Below are 23,573 nucleotides of genomic sequence, written 5' to 3' on the forward strand. Positions count from 1 at the left end.
AAGAATTATCAAAAGTTATCCTGCAAAACCTGAGCTGCTAGTACAAAATTGTCACTCTTGAATGATCATCTAGACTAATTAATTTCAAAAAATTTCTTGTAAAATTGAGTTGTTAATTGGGTTGGGTTCTGACAAACAGCCTTTGTAAAACCTTAGCTTGTTTCCCACATTTCTGACACACACCTTTTTCCATTCCTTTCTTTAGAGTGCATGAAGATAATAGCTACCTGTCCTCAGAAGAGCCCATTCCCTGCATTTCTGTGTCAGTGAAGGCAAAGCTATCTGTGTAAGTACAATGCATTCTTCCTTTGAGTACAGGTATTTCTACTGCATCTCTGGAACGCAGTGTTTTATAGTGGAGTCGTAAACAAAACTGTACCTTTCTAAGGCTCATTCCGCACATGCAAAATAATGCACTCAGAGCTGCTTTCGAGGTGCTCTTTGAAGAGCTATGGCGGAATGTAAAAAATCCTGCAAACAGTTGTGAAGTGGTTTGGCTTGTGATGACAAGTGTGTGGAACGGGCCTAAGATTTCAATGGACTGCTAACTAGTATAAATCTGCTTAGAATTTCACTGTTAGTAGCTCAAGGCTGAAATTATATTGAATGACACCTGCCCCTCAAAAAAAAACCTGCCTGGAAAGTCAACATGATATTTTATGCAGAGATTTTCTCATGAGGCATACCAATGTGTCTGGGCATTTATTTTGGGAAATTTGTATTTCTGCTGTAGGTTATTTGCAAGCCTGATAAAGAAAAAGAAATACATTACCAAGGCCAGAATAATGCACTTTCAATCCACTTTCACAATTGTTTCAAAGTAGATTTTATGATTCCGCACAGTAAAATCCAGCTTCAAAGTGGATTGAAAGTGGATTGAAAGTGGATTATTCTGCAGGTGCGGGAGGGGCCTCTATCGCTAAGAAAAGGCAGTAGGAAATAGCATCACATTTTTGCTTTAAGCATCCATTTGGAGATATTATTTTAAAGATATTAAAATATATGTATTGGTTTCTTCGACTTTGTTTTTATGCTGTTTTGGACAGTTGGCTGGATGATACAAAAGCACCTTACTTATTACACGTGATTATTTATTTATTTATTTATTTTCATTTTTACTTCACTTTTCTCCTCAGCGGGAACCAAAGTGGCTTACAACATTCATCCTTCATTTTTTCCACACATCAGGTTGTCAAGCTTATGGTGGTCCTGGAGATCTCTCGGAATTACAACACTAGAACAGAAAATGACTGCAGGAAGGGTGGATTTTTTGCAGAACATACAGGCGGCGCCACTCCATTTCCAGGAATTTCCCAACCCAAAGTTGGAAACCCTGTCCGCAACAACCTATGAGGCAGTCATCAGACTGACCAGTCAAAAATAATCCAGTAAGCTTCCATGGCAGAGTGGGGATGTGAACCTTGTTATCACAGATGCTAGTCTGACTCTCTAATCACCGTACCATGCTGGCGAAGGAATGCCGTAGTCTGCTCCTCCTTCCTGCTATGCCTATTTTACTTCTGAATGTCTGTGCGGAAGCTTTAATACAAATCACATAGATCATATGGTCACACCCCATATTTTATTTGGGAAACCAATGTTGTGATCATGTGTGCTGATCTGAACACTCAGCTCTGGTGTGGATATGCAAATATGCCCTTTCTCGTTGCCTTGTGGTCTGGGATGTCATTGTGACACTTTCTTTCGCCTGTTTTCTCTGCCAGCAATTCCATTTCTTTTGGGTTTAATCACATCATTTTTATATAATTTTATACCATTTTTGTCATTTATATGTCACAGACCATTTACTTGGTGACAAAACAAAAACAAAAAATGTAATGGGAAATGTTTAGTCCTAGACAGAAAAGGTGTGAAAATATTTATTTCTTTATCTTATTTGTAGTCCACTTTTCTCTCAAGACTAGACTATGAATTACACATAGTACACATAGAATCAGAAGTACAATCAACACATTGGAATAGTCAGTGACCAACAGGAGCAATAATCAATGAGTTAGGAATTATGGGCTCAATTCACTCAAGAAAAAAGTGAAACTGGAACAGGGATTTGTGAGTTGAAAAGGAAGGACTATGAACTTCGTTAGCATTCCTAATGCTTGGAGGTTGGACTGGCGTGCTGGTTAAGAATGATGGGCTCTTGGTATCCAGCAAAGGAAAATTAGGAAAAGACCCCAACATTTGGATCTAACAATATGGTCAGATTAAACAACAAACCCTGCTTATTCCAGGGTTTTAGTCAAATGATTAGTCTTATGTTAGTGCTGAGAAATCCCATGAGATCTCAGCTCTTCTTTCACAAATGGGAAAACTGCCACTTGTGATCATTCATGGGTGATCTTTTTGAAGTTTTTTGCATTGAAGACTGATGAGTTGCAGAGCAGGTTTGTTGTGCTTGGTGTCTGTGTTTTCACAAAAGCCAGCTGTCATCAGGTCATCAGAAACAGCTCTGGGTCTCCCCCTGCATATTTTCAAGTGACTGGTAGGATATGTTCCATCTAGTTTGGGAGAAACGCATGACATAAATATTTTAAGTAAATCAATACATCTGCATCATAACCTTTATGGCCACTGTGGCTTTTTCTAGCAATTTTGTGATGACTTTTTATCCTTCCCTTTTTTAAATTGCAATTTGCTTAATGCTACATCAATGCTACATTCTTCCCACCTGACTGCTTAACAGTGCAATCCAGATTGGGGGAGCGCTGAGGTGGCTGGGAAGGGCATGGCAAAGGCTGTGTGGCCTTGCTTCCAAAGGGAGACATGAAAAGGGGGCAACACCTGCTCTGGGTGCCCCCCACTCCCATGCCCCATTTACCTTAGCTGGCTGCTGCTCCGGCAGCGGCAGTCCTGGTGATGTTCCGGCGGCTACATGCCGGCGGTCGCAGCTCACAGCTCAGGCAAGCGCCTGAGGCCAGTTCCTGCCTCCCCCGACCTCCCTGCTGACAGGAGGCTGCCCCAGCCTCTCTGGCAGGAGTCGTCCTGTGGCCGTGGCTCAGCAGCAGGCAGCTCAGGCGGGTGCCTTGGTCGCAGTTAGCCTCTCTATTAGCAGGGAGGCAGGGGAGGGCAGAAGCCAGCCTGCAGCCACAATGCCCACCTGAGCAGCACAGAGGGAGCTGCCAGGCACCAGCTGGGTCTTGCAAAAATTCGACCAGCACCCAGTGCCCCCCCCCACATAATCAAATGGCATACACCATTAGTGATACAGCACTGCACCATAGTCCAAATAGGTGTGCTGTGTAAGTCTGCTGGCTCTGAGGGCAGCATTCCCAGGCTGGAACACTGCTGGAAACTGACTACAGTCAGCTGCATCCCCAGGAACACCCCAGCCCAGCTACTCCCTCCACCAGCATCTATTTAAATGTGAGTGTAACTCTGCGGTGGCACCCACTTCTGGATTTTCCCATCCCAGAGCTGTGGGGTGGCTAGACGCTGACACATTTGTTTCCTCCATCATTGTGAGTGCCCTTTACACCAGTGGAAGGGAAAAATGTGTCAGTATGGCTCTCCACCACTTCTAAAGGCCTTTGGTCCCACCCATCTAGATTGGGCAGCCTTACCCATATGAGCCTACCTAACCACTCCTGTCAATTTTGGAGACTCCAGATGCCCTACCTTCTCATGTTAAATGGGTAGCTCATGTGAAGACCTTCTTGGTCATAGCACCAAGATTGTGGAACTGCCACTCCAGATATCCATCCCCTTCTGTCACCGTCTTCTGCCAGCAGGTGAAGATTTATTTGTTTCATTTGGCATTTCTTCAGTGACTCCTCCTTCCTGCCCTATATTTTTAGTCCTCTCTTTGCATTTTTATGTATGTTTTTAAAATTTTGATTTAATTGTTTTTATAATATTCTGTTGTAATGGTATTGTCTAAGGCTTTCACTGCTGGAATCAACTGGCTATTGTGGGTTCTCAGGGTTGTGTGGCCATGGTCTGATAATTTTTGTTCCTAACATTCTGTATTTATGGGTCACATCTTCAGAGGCATGTCATGGTAAGATGCATTTCTCTCCATGGTTTCTCTTCTGTTTTAATTGTTAGCCCCCTTGAGGCCCTCATTAGGCAGAAAGATGAAATATGATTTTTTAAATAAATAAAAACTCTTTTATCTGTCTTTCTATCCCACACATTTCATTAAAGCTTGACTGTCCAGAAGATTTTCTTCAGATTAAATAAATGGACCCACGTGTAATTTGCCGATATATGAGGGGAATGCCAGATTTAGTATAGGCATAATAAAATGCTCAACTCAGTATGTCATTCATTACAAACCCTTTAAAAAAGAGCACAGAGTGGGGTCACAATTCAAAGTTAATTAACAGTGCAAACCAGAAGAGGGACTGAAAGAGCTTAGGAGGTGGCGTGACTCCCCTGTGCAGGCACCAAAAAGGGCATTCCTGGGGGCTGGGATGGCATTAGTTGGCTTCCTGAACCCTTTTGGCTCCCATTTGTTGGTGAAAACTTATGCTGTCACAGACTTGGCATAGCCCATTGTGCTGCATAGGTCACTTTCATCGAGGATGGAAGACTGTCACTGCTAGGTTGATGGCCACAGCACAGCAAGCCTCTTAGGAGGCAGTACCATTGCAGTGTGGCTGTGCCATCCCAGCAGTAGCACAATTACCCTTCCTCTGTATTACACAGTTTGTTTGTGAAGCACTTAACAGGTTGACGGTGCTGCCTCAACAAGAACCAGAAGTAAGGTGGATTCCGCACAGCATATTGATAAGGAGTTGCAATCGTTATAAATGAACTCTTTTTGTATTTATAAAATGGAAAAACAAGTTCATTTATAACGATTGCAAATCCTTATCAATATGCTGTGCGGAATCCACATAAGACACTTCCACATCTGCAGTGAGATCACTGTTCTGTATCAAACTGAACAGTTTGGAGTTCTGATTTGGTGAAGTCTGCAAATTATAGCAAGACATATTAGACAGCCAGAAAATGAAATAAATGGCTAGGAGCACAATAAAAACAAGACCCAAAGCCCAGCTGATTTCAATGTAAGAGGAAAGTACATTCTTTGAAACTAGATAATTGACATGTGTTTAAATGAAGCATGCTCCAAATTTGTTTCATGGTATTTTTATCACATTTCCTTTTTTTGGCCAAATTTTTATCTGCTGTATAGTCAGTACATTTTGTATTAATTTAAAATAGACATAGCTGCGAGACTGCCTCTTCCCTAATTGCCCTCAAAGACCCCTCTGGTCTGCAGAGGAGAATATGTTGGTGGTCCCAGGCCCCAGGGATATTCGACTGGCAAGGACATGCACCAGGTTTTTATGGCCCTGGCCCTGGCCTAGTGAAATGCACTCCATGGTAACATCCAGGCCCTGCAGAGTCTGTCTCAGTTCTGCAGGATCTGTAAAATGAAGTTGATCAATCAATCAATCAAACAATCAATCAAACAATCAATCAAACAATTATTCCTTTATTGGCATAAGTAGCAAAATTCAGATCCATTCATATAAAAGACAAATTAAAATATGTAGAAAATACATACAATAGGTGAATAAAACAATTAGCGACAATAATAGGATAAAATTAACAATTTAAAATGGTCGTCAAAAATAGAGCTACCGTATATGTTACATCAGTGTTGTAGTCTCCTAAAAGATAATGCACACCAATAATGGGATTTGCATTTTTCTTGGCACTAGCAAAGGATGGATTAGCTGAAAATGCACATCTGCATTTAATTCGCATTCTAAAAGGATATGAAATAAAGAGTCAGGAGATCCACAGTGACAGTATCTTTGTTGTTTTGTTATTTGATGGTATCTTCCTTTGGTTATAGCTAAAGGGAAACTATTGAAATGAGCTAACATAAATGCTTGACGCTGTTCGACAGAGAGGGTAGATGTAAGATAGTCAACTATAACTCCATACTTAGGAAGAATACTTAAGGCTCAGAGAGAACAAAGTGGAATTTTTGTGGAATTGAAAATCTGGCATTCATGATTGATCTGGGACAAAATAAAGTTTTCATTACTATTTTGAAGCACAATTAGATCTATTCCAATACTCTTAATTTTGTTGGTAATTACTTTAGATCAGTGAGAGACATAATCAGCTTTAAGTAGATGTGTAACAGACTTCCCTCTGTGATACACCTCTGAAGATGCCAGCCACAGATGCAGGAGAAAGATTAAGAACAAGATACACCAGACCACGGCCCACAGCCCGGAAAACCCACCAAAACCAGTATACAGAAAATGTCTGGGGTTTTCTTTGTAATTCCCTTTGAAGTTCCTTCTAACTGAAGTTAGTAGAAAATATTGCACTGATTTGAATGTAGAGATCAGGACCAGACTTGATCTGCTGGGTTTATGGATCAACCTATCCAGCTTCTTTAGGCACCTCTCTGAATTTCTGAGTTGCAGCAATATTGGAGAGCACTGTGTGTTTCTGGTTAATCAGGGTAATGCTCTGAGCTTGGCTGCATTTACTGTTATTAGAAATTAAGCTAACTTCAAAGGACTTCCATTATTATCCTAGACTATGTTTAGGATGTTTGATTTATGACACAAGGAAATTTGAGGGAGATCACTGCCCATATGGTGCCAGGGGATTAATATAGTTTCTGAGAAAATAAAAATGAAAGTGGGAAACTTCTGAAGTGGCAATCCACATTTTCCCCAAAATGTTGCCAGGGATAATGGCAACACTCTGTGCAGAACCAGGACAGCTTCCTTTCCTTTCAAAAGTTGCAGCGGGGCTTGAAAAGGAACCTCAGAGCTATACCTTATGGGTTTAGAACTCCCTGTTTTGTTTTCATCTCATGGCTTCTCCGTAGATGTACAGTAGGATGGGCCATATTTTCTTTTGCCTTCAAGGAAGAAGGGAGGTAATACAAAGCCAGACACTTATAATCTTTGGTGGAAACAGAGGTTGGGTCCACACCATCCATTTAGTCCACAATTGTCATGATTGTTATTGCAAGTCCTATCCTCTGCCACCAACAAGAACAGCTCTCGGCCGTCCTCTAAATGACAGTCTTTCAAATAAATGAAGAGAGCAATCACGTCCTTCTCAGTCTTCTCTTCTCCAGATTAAACTTTCCCAAGTCCTTCAACCTTTCCTCAAAGGCTTTAGTTTCTAGACCCCTGATCATCCTGACAGCTCTCCTCTGCACCCGTTCCATTCTGTCCATATCCTTTTCAAATTAAGACCTCCAGAACTGCACACAGTACTCCAGGTGTGGTCTGACCAATGTGGTATACAGCAGAACTGTGACAGCAACAGATTTAACAAATCTACATGTTATCATCCAACTAATCAGGAGAAGAGGGGAAGGAAAGGAAGTTGAACTGGTGGTAAAACTTCATTTCTGTGGGCAACAGTCATCAAGCATGTCTATTGGTTCACTCCATGCATTCATACAGGTGCATACTGAACATACACAGCTGAGCAGAATCGTCTTTTGCAGGGTACCCAACCTCATGCGCAGACCCAATGAATGTATAACTGTAGGTTTGTAACCTCTGTTCAGACCTTCTCATGAATGCATGGAAGTTGTGGCTGAGGCTAATATTATATCTTCCATTTCATATCATCTGTTTGGTCTAATGAGCAAGACTATCAACAAGGGAAAATGTGAAGAATACCATCCACTTGAAGACACTGAGCATGGACGATGACATTGCCTGTCATCACCCTTGGCATTATCAATGAATCAAGAAGAGAAAGAAGATGGAAACAACTGCTCAGTCTCTTCGTGTATTTCAAAATTTGAACAGTGATACTTCCCTGGAGTTCTTTCCATTCAACTTCCCTCTGGGGAGCTTGCCTGCCACTTTTTTTGAGCCATCTTATACCATCAGCATAAAAAAAAGAGTACCTCAGACTGCTCTGAAATGCTGACCAGAAGAGAGGGAGGAACTGCTCTTGGGAAAAGGTGAGGAGGAGCAAGAAAACCTGAAAAGAGCTTAACTGACAAAAATTTCCTTTGCATGAACTGCAAAGGGAGAGAAAAAGTTGCACCTAAGGAGGTTTTGGAAATGGTGAGGGTTCTGGGACCTGAGGCAGGGCAAGTGCCCAAGATGCAGAAGAGCACTGTGTTGTGGGGCGGGCTGAAAGCTGGAAGAAATCTGAGCATTTCCATATCTCTGATTTCTTCCCATCTGGTGCCTTCTCTCTGTACCATACTCACAGAGGTGGGATCCAACCAGTTCTCACCACTTCTCTAGAAGTGGTTACTAATTTTTTCTGAGTGCCAAGAAGGGGTTACTAAAGCAACCTCCCTGCCCAATAGGGACTGGAGGTGTGTGTGTGCGGCAGCTCCACTGTTTGAATCCCACCACCATCGGAACCTGTTATTAAAATTTTTGGATCCCACCACTGCTCCTGTACCATACTCCTCAATCACAAAAAGGCAAACTCAGCACCACTCTGCTCCAGGGAGGGGCCAAGGCCCGGGTTGAAGCCTCATATAGTCTCCTGGCCACCTCTCCTGCTGACACACATAGTGGGCATGGCCATCCCGGGCAGCAATGGCAGGCCCCACTGATTCAGGGCTGCTCTTTCTAATAAAAACAGCAGGCACTAGCTGAAGGTCTCCAAGGGATCTTCCTTTAGGTCTTTGTACAGTACAGTTTTGTGTAGCAAGTAAATACATTCACCTGTCTGAGTGACCTATCTGGACATTGTCAATTATTGTCTTCTGCGCTCAAAAATTAAATCTCAGCAATATTGGAGGGATCCCAGTGAGTTGGAACCACAAACTGTATCCTATCTCTTCTGTTAGACTCTGGTAAGTTTAGCTGTCCAAAAATCCTTATTTTCTCAGGTTCTGGATGACCACAGTTTAGATGTATATACTTCCAGGAGCTGCCTATTATGTAGATGCTTCCATTTTTGGAAAAAAAATACATGTGTATCTCACATATTGCAAAAAGCAAGCCATTCACTATCATGACTTTAACAAAATGAAGCAGTAAAGCAGAATAGTCATTTATATGTATCATTTATAAAAGTCTGGCAATTCCGAAACAGGGGTAAAAGAACTGTTTCTTTAATAAACTGGCAACTCAACTGACCATAAAAACAATTACTAAAGGAAAAGAAATTACTGTTTAATACAACTTCATCTAGGATAATCAGAGTCTGAGTGGGTGGTTCTTGGATTGTTCTCCTGCAAAAAACAATGTTTTGGGGATGATCTAAGCGACCAGGGCACCATTTGTAATATGCTTTTGTCCTCATTAGTTTTAATTTTGGATCTTTTGTACTGTGAAATGTATCCAACCAGGTGCCTCTGAGCTCACAACTATAGTTCTTGCCAGCTTGACTGCTGGGAGTTCCCAAGCTTCATTAATTGCTAAGCTTAGGGCAACCAGATGAAATAGAAGACATGTGCCTCAGTTCAGCAAAAGAGGTCAGCAACATGTTCCACATAGATAACTGCATGTTTCCCCTCATGAAGCATACGGAGGACAGTTACATTCCTAAAAACTCTTTCCCCATGCCTCATTTCCAGTCCAGGTCTTCTCTCTTCTTAGTTGCTTTTACCTTTTAAAATACTTTTAAAAACCACAGAAAATCCTTAAACTGTACATGCCAGCTCACGTATAAATTGTCCTTTAGTTATAATATATAATATAATATTATATAATTGTCCCTTAGTTATATCTTCCATTTCATATCATCTGTTTGGTCTAATGAGCAAGACTATCAACAAGGGAAAATGTGAAGAATACCATCCACTTGAAGACACTGAGCATGCACGATGACATTGCCTGTCATCACCCTTGGCATTATCAATGAATCAAGAAGAGAAAGATCCATTTATAACATATGGAGATCCATTTGTGAGATGATATTCTACATCCTAATTTGATATCATCTTGGCTTTCCCACTGCTTACCACTGCTTTATGTGTATACCTTTAGTATGCCTTTTTTAGTATGCCTTTCCCATCTTTGTCATCTGAACACACTTATGCCTCGCTGAGTATTTTCCAGTTTCTGATGTACTAACATAAATATTTTACTTTCACTTTTTAAAGGCTGCCTTCTCATCTCTAAGGCTTCATTGACATTACTATTTAACCATACTAGCACCCTTCTCATGTTATTTGCATGCCTATAAACTATTGGATATACTTCATTATATTTTCTCTTTAAAAAGCAAGTTTCCAAAAAAAAAAATTGATACTGGAAGTTCAAAAACCAAGTGGCTTGGATTGTATTCTGATCATGTGCCATTTTGAAATGATTGGTTCAATGGCTCCTGGCCCATTTGTGACTGTTTGAAGAGTTATTGCACTCCTTCCCAACAGAACACAGTATGGCACAATTGGCTTTCACATTTGAACACTGTCACACAGCCTAGTGGAACTGTCTTCACCCACCCAGGCATTGCTGCGCACCACTTTGCTCTGCAGCCAAACACTGACTTAAATCAATCATCAAGCATATAAACTGCAGCTAAATCAATATTGCCTTAAAAAAAATCTTACTGTTTACTGTTCCTTCCTGTATTCCTTAGCAACAGTAATAGAAGTTAATCTGTTTGTATTGGAAGGATTTCCATTCATGTGCGATTTTGCAGAGGGCTATAGGAAATAAAGTCTCTCATATCTATTTTTCATGTCTCAAACAAACAAATCAATCAAACTGCACAACACAACGGCTTATTACACACAAGGCAACTGCTGTCGATGGGGGCAAATGTGTGTCGCTGCAAGATTTCTTGTATAGACAGATTTCTTCAAGCCCTGCTTTTATTTTCTATTCTCCCTGCAGCAAAAGAGAACACTTCTAGTATGAATTTAATTTTGCTTTTCTGCCAGAGTGGGCAGAGTAGCCAGTGAGTTTAGCTTTACCCTGGACCTCTTCCCTCTGCCCACCGCAGTCCACCTAGTCTCACCCTTCCATTGTCTTCCACTGCTTTGCATGTTTTCCCCTCCACCTCTCTAAATGCTTGTATCAATACATTGATAGGAACAATACAAGCAGAGTCTCTTTCCAGCTCTACCCCATCTCCCCTGCTCTGCTTCTGCCCTCTCTGAAGACTGGAATATGTGTTTGGAATATGCTGCCACAGGAGGTGGTGATGGCCACTAACCTGGATAGCTTTAAAAAGGGCTTGGACAGATTTATGGAGGAGAAGTCGATCTATGGCTACCAATCTTGATCCTCTTTGATCTGTGATTGCAAATGCCTTAGCAGACCAGGTGCTCGGGAGCAGCAGCAGAAGGCCATTGCTTTCACATCATGCATGTGAGCTCCCAAAGGCACCTGGTGGGCCACTGCGAGTAGCAGAGTGCTGGACTAGATACTCCAAAATACTCCAAAATACTCAAAAATACTCAAAAAACAGCTCTACTAAATTAAGTGTGGCCTTTTTGGATTTTAAGGGGGCATTTGACTCTGTGAACAGAGAAAAGCTCAGGGGAAAACTTGCTGCCCTTAATATCGATTCAAGACTTCTTTTTCTGATAAAACAACCGCACACCCAAAACTCATGCCAGGTAAAAGACCACAGGGGATTTTTGTCGAACCCGGGCCAGGTAAAAAAGGGAGTCAAACAAGGCTGTGTACTAGCCCCCTTATTATTTAACATCTTCTTACATGACCTCCCCATAGCCTGGCCCAAGTGGATGGGCACAGCCCTAAGATTGGCCCAAAGCATGTCCCTCTCCTGTTATTTGCGGACGATGCAGCCCTATTATCCCTTTCTCATGTGGGTCTAACAAGACTCCTGCATGGATTCATTGACTTTTGTGAGGCAAATGATCTGCAGGTGAATTATGACAAAACTAAGATCCTGGTTTTTGGAAAAAGCAGTAAAAAACAAGTCTGGAAGATAAAGGGCCACTACATTGAGCAAGTTAAAAATTTCAAATATCTAGGACTCTGGTTTAGCAATAACTTGTCGTGGTCCACTCATCAAAAATATATATTGGCTCGGGCCCAGTCAAATGCAAATGCCACTAGGAGATTCTATCATTCTAGGGGCAACCAATATATTCCCCCAGCTCTGCAAGTTTTCAAAGCAAGGGCGAGAGCACAACTGCTTTATGGAGCGCCCATCAGTTAACACCCAGCAACAGTGCCATTACATCATTCCAATTTCTGCATAAATTATTTGGTGTGTCAAACTGCGTCCCATATGCAGTTCTATGTCTAGAATCTGGCCAATACTCTATAGAGGCCACTATCTGGTTAAACATCATAAAATTTTGGCTGCATATTCATTATCAAAGCTCCAACAACTCACTGACGCAACTCACCTTGAGAGAACTCCATCACTCTAAATGGTGCACAACAGTTATAACAAAGATTGGGGAATTGGGCTATGATAGTGACTCTGTGAACATGCTAACCCTTACTGAGACATTTGCCCTCATCAAAGAGCGGCTACTACCAATGGATTATGAACAACTGCAGAGCTTGGCCAACAAATCCTGCTCGCCAATGAATGTGGCAATTCCAATTGTGCAGGGAAACCCAGCCTACTATATTGCAGCGCTTACCTACCCTATATATAGGAGAGCCTACATGCTGGCTAGATTTAACATTATGCCATCCCTGCTCCATAGAGGAAGACTCAAGGGTCTACCAAATGATAAGAGGCTTTGCCCCTGCAGTCCAGGGCAGTTGGATTCCATTGCGCACATTCTCCTCCACTGCCCACTTTACCAGAATCCAAGATCCAGCTTATTATTCAAATCATTGACTCTATGAAAACCCTTACAGAGCTTGATAAAGTAAATATGCTCTTAAACTGTAATGACCTTGACTGTTGTCTCGCAGTGGCAAAGTTTCTGGCTGAGGTTTGCGAACTGAACTTATGATCCAGTGTGAAGTTTTATCTAGTAATTTTAACTGTATTTATATTGTGTGTTCTGTATGCCAATAAAGGCTTATTGAAAAATTGTGTCATAGGCAAGGACTGGCCAGACTGGCTGCCTTCATGTGTATGTTTTAAGTGCTGTCAAATCACTTCTGAATCATGGTGACCTTATGAATCTGTTATTTTATGTATTGAATCTTCCTATCAGCTCTGTATTAGACTTTAATGTTAAACATGAGAACATTTCAGTTATTCAAAAAGGAGCAGTCCTTTATTCTGTCTGTCTGAAATTTGGCAACATGGATGTACTATAGGAGTATGGCAGCACCTCTGATATTTGTCCAATTTGGATAGAAAGCTATGAAGGTATAGACCACAGAAGAGGGTGTGGGATTTCCATTGAAACTGTTGGGAAATGGTTAGGAAATAAAATTATGCAAATATCCCCCACCCCAATAATGAAAGAAACATTAAGGAAACAAAACAAACGAAACAACCCAATAATGAAACAGTCTCTTTTGGAATGAACAACAAAATTTCCATGCACAAGTCTATTCTCAAGTCAATTGAGGTATTTGCCATTAAATGAACAACGTGGAGATTGGCTGTTCTGAAAATTTGATGCTGCTGAAAATTTGACTGTCAATGGCATTTATTGCAAAATTTGGGACATCCCTATTTGACATTCTTGTCTTTTCCTTTAATTTCAGTTTCATCTAGTCTGCTCATATTTGAGAAATCCCTTTCTCTGAAATAAAACTGTGTTGGGCCTCTAGGCCATTTTCAAATCATATATAGACTGAATATTTAAGGTCCTCCCCCCCCCCCAATATGAACACCTAAAGCAAATTATTAGTGAAGGATGACGGTTGCATCATGCAATGCTGATAGTATGAACTTAGGCAGATCATGAGAGGGAGGACAGGAGGGGATGAGTTAGTGCTCGGCTCTCTTGACCCTTTCTTCCATGTCCAGGGTAATGCTGATCAACGCTTTGGGTCAGGAAAGATTTCCAGATTAGCCAGGGATCCTGGAAGTTTTTTGCCTTCTTCTGGGCACACAGTAGGGGTCTCTGAGGGAGTGAGGTGAGTGTGAATTTCCTACGTTGTGCTGGGGTTGATGTGGATGACTCTTGAGGTCCCTTTCAGCTCTTTGTATGTCCCTCTTGTAGATATTGGATTAGATCTTGCAGTCCTTCAGTGAAAAGTGCTGACAGTTGGCTGGCCTTCCAAAGTTTCCCCAGCAGCCATTTCTGCCTCTGTAAAAGTTTTCCCCCAGCATCTCAGGACCTGTAGTAATTGTTTTATGGGTCAGGAGAGAGCTTCAAGTGTTCCCAGGCCATGTTTACATGGGTCGTTTCCCCACTTACCTGGGTGAGTGGTTGCTGTGCGCTACTCCCAGTGTGCATTGTTTCTGACGTGCGCCCGGGCTTCTCCATGACCCCGTCCTCTGCGCGGGGTCATCAACAGGCGCCATTTCAAAAGGCGCCAGGAATGTCATGCGCTGAGGGGGCGCGACATCGGCAGCATCGGGGCGGCTGCGTTGTTGCCGCCCCTGTAATGGGGAGTGCCGGCGGACCCCGCGCTACTTGGGGAGAGTAGCGCGCAGCAGCAGGTAAGTGGGGAAACGCTCATGGTCAAAATATCCCAGGGTGAGTGTAACCTCAGCTTGTGGGTTCTGTGGGGCAGTACTTGGAATGAGTTGCAACAACAATTTTTAAACAACAAAAGGGTTTACTTTTCTTTACAATTAACACTTTTAAAACATCAACATTTAACGTTACAATTCAAGGTCCTGTTCAGGTTGCATTTCAAGTCCTTCTATTTACAGTCTACTGATATTGCCAAGTCCAAATTCTTCTTTGCAAGTTGGCTGGCGCCTGAAGACTCCAAGGGCTTGATGAACAGGTTGCAACATGATGAAGGTCTCCAGGAGAACTCTCACCCATTACAACCACAAAAGAAAACCCTGAAACAATAAACTCCAACATTTACAACATAGCAAAAACAACAACTACCTTCCCAGTAGTTCTCAACAATATTGCAATTACCTTAACAAGGTGTTAAGGGCTTATGGAAATCAAGGTCCGAGTCTAGGCAATATTTCTGCAAAACTCTTGCAGCCTTTCTGCTGCTCTGAGTCCACTTATACTGGGTCAACCCATTCTGGAGCCAACCCATTCGGGCATGGGGTTACATTCTCCCCACTAAAATTCTGTCGTCCGACAGTAATTACAATACAACTCTTGAAATCATTGCACAATGATTTCCCAGAATTCCTGTGGAGGAACCACATTTGGTGCATCTGAATGCAAGAACATTGTCTTTTCCCTTGCAAAGGATTTCCAACTGTTCCAAACTTAGCTGCACTGGAAGTTGCAAAACTTTCCAGCAAATATTGCGATTCAGCCAATTAGTTTGCAGAAAGGGATGGGGGGGTTGCAACACAGAATCCCCTCCTTCATGCAACTACAAAACACAATCATGCCCTTCAAATCCACATAGCAACATCTCTTGAACTTACATAACAAAACAGTTTTATGGGGCTCAAACCCCAGCGCTTGCACACTTCCATTACCAAGCAATTTATATTTGCAATCTCACTTCCAAGCCCCAGCTGGTTGAAGCCATTTGTAACACTCAGCTTGTGGGTTCTGTGAGGGCCAGTACTTGGAATGAGTTGCAACTTAATATTCCACAAACAACAAAATGGTTTACTTTTTTCTTTACAGAAATTAACACTTTTAAAACATCAACATTTAACGTTACAATTCAAGGTCCTGTTCAGGTTGCATTTCAAGTCCTTCTATTTACAGTCTACTGATATTGCCAAGTCCAAATTCTTCTTTGCAAGTTGGCTGGCGCCTGAAGACTCCAAGGGCTTGATGAACAGGTTGCAACATGATGAAGGTCTCCAGGAGAACTCTCACCCATTACAACCACAAAAGAAAACCCTGAAACAATAAACTCCAACATTTACAACATAGCAAAAACAACAACTACCCTCCCAGTAGTTCTCAACAATATTGCAATTACCTTAACAAGGTGTTAAGGGCTTATGGAAATCAAGGTCCGAGTCTGGAAGCCTTGTCTTCTGCAAAGAGCTCTTGCAGCCTTTCTGCTGCTCTGAGTCTCCACCCCTTACTGGGTCAACCCATTCTGGGCCAACCCATTCTGGGCATGGGGGTTACATGAGCACAGAAAATATTCCTGTGTAGCCAGGAATTCCACATGGCTCCTGAAGCTGCACAGGGTCTGCCCTGGTGTCCCCCCATGATATTTACCTTAGCCCCGGATTTTAAAAAATTGCCAATCTGGAGGTTCTTTTTAAAAATCCTGTGTGATACTTCTTGTGCCTGTGCCATGAAAAAACCAATCAGAAGCAGGACTGGTTTGTTTTTCTTGCCCAGCCGGCTGATCTCCCTGCATGACATTCATTCAAGCTGCCACTCAAAAACAGCAGCCAATCAGAACATGGGTTACTGGGCAAGCTCACAGGTGCTTGCCACTCAAAAGCAACAGCCAACCAAGAACAATTATTTGGTCTATTTCCTCGAGTACAAGCTTTATTTTAAACCATTTAGCAGACCCATTCACTAGTTTTCTCTCTCTAGCAGCAAATCTTATTTTAAACCATTAAAAAAGCCTGGGAACAATTTCTTCCATTCCTGCAGCACATACACAAAACACCAATCGAGGGGTGGGGGGGGCAGACCAAGTGTGTTCCTGCCCAGCTGGCTGATCTCTCCTGCCTGATAATAGAAGTCAAGCTGCTACTCAAAGCTAACAACCAATCAGAGCGGCGGGACATTGAAGAAGAAGAGTTTGGTTATATCCCCTTTCTCTCCTGCAGGAGACTCAAAGGGGCTTACAATCCTCCTTGCCCTTCCCCCTCACAACAAACACCCTGTAAGTGGGGTGGGGCTGAGGAAGCTCAAGAAGCTGTGACTAGCCCAAGGTCACCCAGCTGGCATGTGTGGGAGTGTACAGGCTAATCTGAATTCCCCAGATAAGCCTCCACAGCTCAGTGACAAGCTGGGAATCAAACCCGGTTCCTCAGATTAGATGCAGGCTCTTAACCTCCTACGCCACTGCTGCTCATTGGGTAGCTCAGAAATGCTTCCAAAGCAAATACAGAAGTCCAGGTTGTGCGGAGCAAACTGGAGCATTACTAACTCTGCTCCTGGACAGAAGCGGGGAACTGTGCATATGCAGAAACTGGGATAAAATAGTCCAGGTATATATGATCCCAGCTCAACCGCAGTGTAATTGTGCCATACAAAAATGGCCCCAGTCTCAACCTTCCTATTTCCTGTAAGTTGTTTCTGATTCAATGGACGTTTACTCTAGCATTTTAGGACCTGCAAATTAGCTAGAGCAATATCCAATGGGCAATATTTCCCTTCCCATGGAGTGACAGGACAGAGTTTGCTTAATTTATAGCAGCTAAAAATCTCTAGCTGATGCTTATGCACGCACATTCATCTCCCAAAGAAAGACAGGTCTGAATACAGATCATTCCAAGCCCAGAAAGTCCTGCTGGCAATGCTGCAAATATAGTGATAGTTTCCAAATTCGGAACATCTGTTTCTATACTGAGATCTCCAAGACCATCCCTCCTCTGTTTTCAGTCTGAAAGTTTCCACTTACTATGATATAGTGAGACATGCAGTTATACATTTTCTTTTTCTGAACACAGTCCAGATAAGGTTCACTACCATCATGACAGAAATATACTGTGTGGGGGTTTTTTCCTCCCTGCTGTGTTAACTATCTCTGCAACTATCTAAATATAATTTGGCTCTTCTGAAGGATAAGCTCTTCATGCTCGTGAGGAAGGTGTGGATACAACCTCATTCTCTGGAGATATCCCAATAAAAATTTTCCATTACGTTTATTGCAGCTTTATTAATACACTTTTTGTTAGTTGCACTCTGGACTTCTTGCCATTAAAATATGGGACCGATAGATTGTTAAGAATATCATTAATAGAGCATGGGAAATATATGTAAATGAATAACTGGAACCACTGGATTCTTGACTAGAATAGCTGGAGTCTTGACTAGAAAGCAAGATCAAGTTTTAAAACAAGATTTGAATCCAGTTTCTTTGTCTTTAATTTATAGCGATAGGTTGCCTGATCAAAAGTATAGAAACTGATACCCTAAGGTTATAGAGAACATTTTCATTTAGAAAAATATCTTGATCTGACTTTCTCAGCTATGTGTGATGCAGAGTTATATTGGGGGTGGGGGGGTGGATAATGCATTTGGGATCATCTTTGAATAATTGGAAAGGCATTAGCAGTAGTCATATGTTTTCTGAATACACGATGATCCTTGAGTACCTATAAGGTCTGGCTGCATGGAGGATTCATTATCTAGCAACCTTGGGAAGTTAAATTGGTCTCATCAGTGTGTGGACAGGAGAAATCCCAAGAATCTTATGCAAATGGCTTAAGTTCCATCATAGTAAAAAATCAAGACATGCTTTAAGAACCTTGTGGTTACATAAGGGATTGAAATGAAAATGGAAGTGTTTGTAGTGGCTTTCCAATATCTTTCTTACAGGCCCATCGTCAGCAGTGGTAAGCTGGAGAGAGAAGAGCTGTCACAGTGGTCCAAATTAATGTGTTTACATGACACAGTGATATCTATCATGGCATATTCAGGTCCAGCATAACTTATCCATATCACTGACAAAATGTCATCAACTGGATAACATGGCAGTGCAGGCAAATAAAGCTGAGGAGAAGAACTAAAATAGTGCAGAAAAGAGCAGCATGGGCTGTGAGACAGGCTGTGACACTCATGGCAATGAATTCAAAACAAATTAAGTATTTTTAGCACAAGCCTATGAACTACTTCCTTGACTGAGGCATAAATAGAAAGAAACAATATCTTAGCTAGGTATGGTTGAGGTTGTTTAGGGCGATGATGAATTGTTCCATTGTTCAATTACTAAAGGCGTTACAGTTCACCTCATATTTCTCTGTAATGTTAAGTGTCAACAGACCACAGGTAATCCATTGTTACATGTTGTGGTCATTACCCTCAAAATGAATGCTGTTTCCACCAAGAGCAATGACAGAAATCCTTTATAATGATCAACTCGTAGAACACATTGATTCACAGCCGACTTTGGCTCCCAGCATGAATACTGGCAGCCACTTTTTTTTTTTTTTTTTTTTCAAAGGAAGCTTACCCGCACCGCAGAGAGTATCCTGTTTATACAACATCCTTCTTTTAATCATTGCAGGAGTGAGTTCGATTTATTTTCACATCATTCTTCGCCATGAATTTTACCATTTATAAACGGGTCAACCCATTCTGGGCCAACCCATTCTGGGCATGGGGGTTACATGAGCACAGAAAATATTCCTGTGTAGCCAGGAATTCCACATGGCTCCTGAAGCTGCACAGGGTCTGCCCTGGTGTCCCCCCATGATATTTACCTTAGCCCCGGATTTTAAAAAATTGCCAATCTGGAGGTTCTTTTTAAAAATCCTGTGTGATACTTCTTGTGCCTGTGCCATGAAAAAACCAATCAGAAGCAGGACTGGTTTGTTTTTCTTGCCCAGCCGGCTGATCTCCCTGCATGACATTCATTCAAGCTGCCACTCAAAAACAGCAGCCAATCAGAACATGGGTTACTGGGCAAGCTCACAGGTGCTTGCAGCTGCCACTCAAAAGCAACAGCCAACCAGAACAATTATTTGGTCTATTTTCCTCAGTACAAGCTTTATTTTAAACCAATTAGCAGACCTATTCACTAGTTTTCTCCCTCTGACAGCAAAATCTTATTTTAAACCATTAAAAACACAGAACAATTTCTTCCATTCCTGCAGCACATACACAAAAACACCAATCGGGGGTGGGGGGGCAGACCAAGTGTATTGTTCCTGCCCAGCTGGCTGATCTCCCTGCCTGATGTCGAGTCAAGCTGCTACTCAAAAGCAACAGCCAATCAGAACGCGGGACATTGAAGAAGAAGAGTTTGGATTTATATCCCCCCTTTCTCTCCTGCAGGAGACTCAAAGGGGCTTACAATCTCCTTGCCCTTCCCCCCTCACAACAAACACCCTGTGAGGTAGGTGGGGCTGAGAGAGCTCCAAGAAGCTGTGACTAGCCCAAGGTCACCCAGCTGGCATGTGTGGGAGTGTACAGGCTAATCTGAATTCCCCAGATAAGCCTCCACAGCTCAGGCGGCAAAGCTGGGAATCAAACCCGGTTCCTCCAGATTAGATACACGAGCTCTTAACCTCCTACGCCACTGCTGCTCATTGGGTAGCTCAGAAATGCTTCCAAAGCAAATACAGAAGTCCAGGTTGTGCGGAGCAAACTGGAGCATTACTAACTCTGCTCCTGGACAGAAGCGGGGAACTGTGCATATGCAGAAACTGGGATAAAATAGTCCAGGTATATATGATCCCAGCTCAACCGCAGTGTAATTGTGCCATACAAAAATGGCCCCAGTCTCAACCTTCCTATTTCCTGTAAGTTGTTTCTGATTCAATGGACGTTTACTCTAGCATTTTAGGACCTGCAAATTAGCTAGAGCAATATCCAATGGGCAATATTTCCCTTCCCATGGAGTGACAGGACAGAGTTTGCTTAATTTATAGCAGCTAAAAATCTCTAGCTGATGCTTATGCACGCACATTCATCTCCCAAAGAAAGACAGGTCTGAATACAGATCATTCCAAGCCCAGAAAGTCCTGCTGGCAATGCTGCAAATATAGTGATAGTTTCCAAATTCGGAACATCTGTTTCTATACTGAGATCTCCAAGACCATCCCTCCTCTGTTTTCAGTCTGAAAGTTTCCACTTACTATGATATAGTGAGACATGCAGTTATACATTTTCTTTTTCTGAACACAGTCCAGATAAGGTTCACTACCATCATGACAGAAATATACTGTGTGGGGGTTTTTTCCTCCCTGCTGTGTTAACTATCTCTGCAACTATCTAAATATAATTTGGCTTTCTTCTGAGATAAGCTCTTCATGCTCATTGAGGAAGGTGTGGATACAACCTCATTCTCTGGAGATATCCCAATAAAAATTTTCCATTACGTTTATTGCAGCTTTATTAATACACTTTTTGTTAGTTGCACTCTGGACTTCTTGCCATTAAGGAAATATGGGACCATTAGATTGTTAAGAATATCATTAATAGGCACATGGGGAAATATATGTAAATGAATAACTGGAACCACTGGATTCTTGACTAGAATAACTGGAGTCTTGACTAGAAAGCAAGATCCAAGTTTTCGACAAGTTTGAATCCAGTTTCTTTGTCTTTAATTTATAGCGATAGGTTGCCTGATCAAAAGTATAGAAACTGATACCCTAAGGTTATAGAGAACATTTTCATTTAGAAAAATATCTTGATCTGACTTTCTCAGCTATGTGTGATGCAGAGTTATATTGGGGGTGGGGGGGTGGATAATGCATTTGGGATCATCTTTGAATAATTGGAAAGGCATTAGCAGTAGTCATATGTTTTCTGAATACACGATGATCCTTGAGTACCTATAAGGTCTGGCTGCATGGAGGATTCATTATCTAGCAACCTTGGGAAGTTAAATTGGTCTCATCAGTGTGTGGACAGGAGAAATCCCAAGAAGAAGAATCTTATGCCCGAAATGGCTTAAAGTTCCATCACTAGTAAAAATCAAGACATGCTTTAAAGAACCTTGTGGTTACATAAGGGATTGAAATGAAAATGGAAGTGTTTGTAGTGGCTTTCCAATATCTTTCTTACAGGCCCATCGTCAGCAGTGGTAAGCTGGAGAGAGAAGAGCTGTCACAGTGGTCCAAATTAATGTGTTTACATGACACAGTGATATCTATCATGGCATATTCAGGTCCAGCATAACTTATCCATATCACTGACAAAATGTCATCAACTGGATAACATGGCAGTGCAGGCAAATAAAGCTGAGGAGAAGAACTAAAATAGTGCAGAAAAGAGCAGCATGGGCTGTGAGACAGGCTGTGACACTCATGGCAATGAATTCAAAACAAATTAAGTATTTTTAGCACAAGCCTATGAACTACTTCCTTGACTGAGGCATAAATAGAAAGAAACAATATCTTAGCTAGGTATGGTTGAGGTTGTTTAGGGCGATGATGAATTGTTCCATTGTTCAATTACTAAAGGCGTTACAGTTCACCTCATATTTCTCTGTAATGTTAAGTGTCAACAGACCACAGGTAATCCATTGTTACATGTTGTGGTCATTACCCTCAAAATGAATGCTGTTTCCACCAAGAGCAATGACAGAAATCCTTTATAATGATCAACTCGTAGAACACATTGATTCACAGCCGACTTTGGCTCCCAGCATAGTCTTGTACTTTTCAGAAGCTTACCCACTGCAGTATCCTGTTTATACAACATCCTTCTTTTAATCATTGCAGGAGTGAGTTCGATTTATTTTCACATCATTCTTCGCCATGAATTTTACCATTTATAAACATCTTTAAACTACAGTTGCCCTTTCCAAGGTCAGATAGGGCAAGCGGCCCATCAGCCGCACCTCCAACTATAAAGTAGCTCAGATGTGTCATCTGACTTGAACCAATAAATAATAAAGATGGATGAAAGCAGCTCTTAAGGGAACCTTCACAATATGTTACATTTGCACAGTTGCCTTAATGACTGGTCATTAAGAAGAGAAACAAAGAAAATTTATTTTTAGCATGTCTTCAGCTGTGTCTGGAATCTGCCAAATGCTAACTTGCTCTTGCTCTCTCTCCCAATGTCTGGATAACTATACAGGCATCAGTACTCATGGAAACCAATTTTACTTTACAGTCATATTTTGACACTTATGCATGAGTAAATTCAGGTACAGCTACTCTGTTTAGGAACAAACCACACATTAAAAATAAGGTTTTTAGTCTGTATATTGAAGATTTTATGTCCCCAAGGACATTTCTAGTATATTTCTAGAGGACAAGACAATGTTAATATTTGACATCTCATCGGTTAGAATAGTGGGAAGGTATTCAGCTGTCTTGTATCACTCACCTTTTTCTGTTTTATGTGCACTGTTAAGCTTTACATTCCTTGTGGCAGAATCTTATCTTTTTTTTGGGGGGGGGGAGTTATGAGTGCTTTAAAGGATCAGAAACATTGATAAACTTCATGTTTTATTACTGCTATACCAAGCTGTACAGTAAATAGTATGAATATGGATGGAAATGTGACCAGACCTGTAGGTGGGTGCTGGCCATAGGTTCAACTCTTGGCAACTTGGCCTCTCTTTCATATCCATGGCACTTTTTCCTGCAGGAGTTTCCTATTTTTTTCTTGCCAGTCTCCTTTGACATCTCCCTAAGCTGGAACACTCATTAAATGATATAGGTGTTCACTAAAAGATGGCCAAAAAGATGAATTGCCTCTGAGGTGATGGGTGAATCACAGTCACAATGTCCATTCTCAGCTTGCATTCTCCTCTTCCTTCTTTATTGGCAACTGGGTTCCTCTGATCTTGGCACTTTTTTAAAGCCATATCCTATATCCTTTTAATATTTTCTAACCAGTAGAAATGTGAGTGAAGTAGCATTCTTATAAAACCATAAGACTGACATTTTCCACAGTGCAGGTATAAGACAATGCAGAAGGACATAACTTGATTTATTGAATGCTGATACCATAACCCTACAGTCCTTTTCTGGTCGTTAATAGAGGCTTTTTTATTATGGCTGTTCCTAATAGGAATAGAAAATATATCCTT

At 41.6% G+C, this 23,573-nt stretch overlaps 1 long non-coding RNA gene across 1 annotated transcript in view; it reads left to right on the forward strand.

Moving 5' to 3' along the window:
• The first annotated feature begins 209 nt into the window (after nucleotides 1-209).
• Nucleotides 210-23,573, forward strand: part of LOC125440568 — a 34,133-nt gene continuing 10,769 nt past the window's right edge. Inside the window, exon 1 of the long non-coding RNA XR_007245727.1 lies at nucleotides 210-286. This is a non-coding gene — a long non-coding RNA (uncharacterized LOC125440568). The remainder of the gene's footprint in view (nucleotides 287-23,573) is intronic.

The sequence above is a fragment of the Sphaerodactylus townsendi genome, linkage group LG01 (assembly GCF_021028975.2).
Source record: "Sphaerodactylus townsendi isolate TG3544 linkage group LG01, MPM_Stown_v2.3, whole genome shotgun sequence".
NCBI lineage: Eukaryota > Metazoa > Chordata > Lepidosauria > Squamata > Sphaerodactylidae > Sphaerodactylus > Sphaerodactylus townsendi.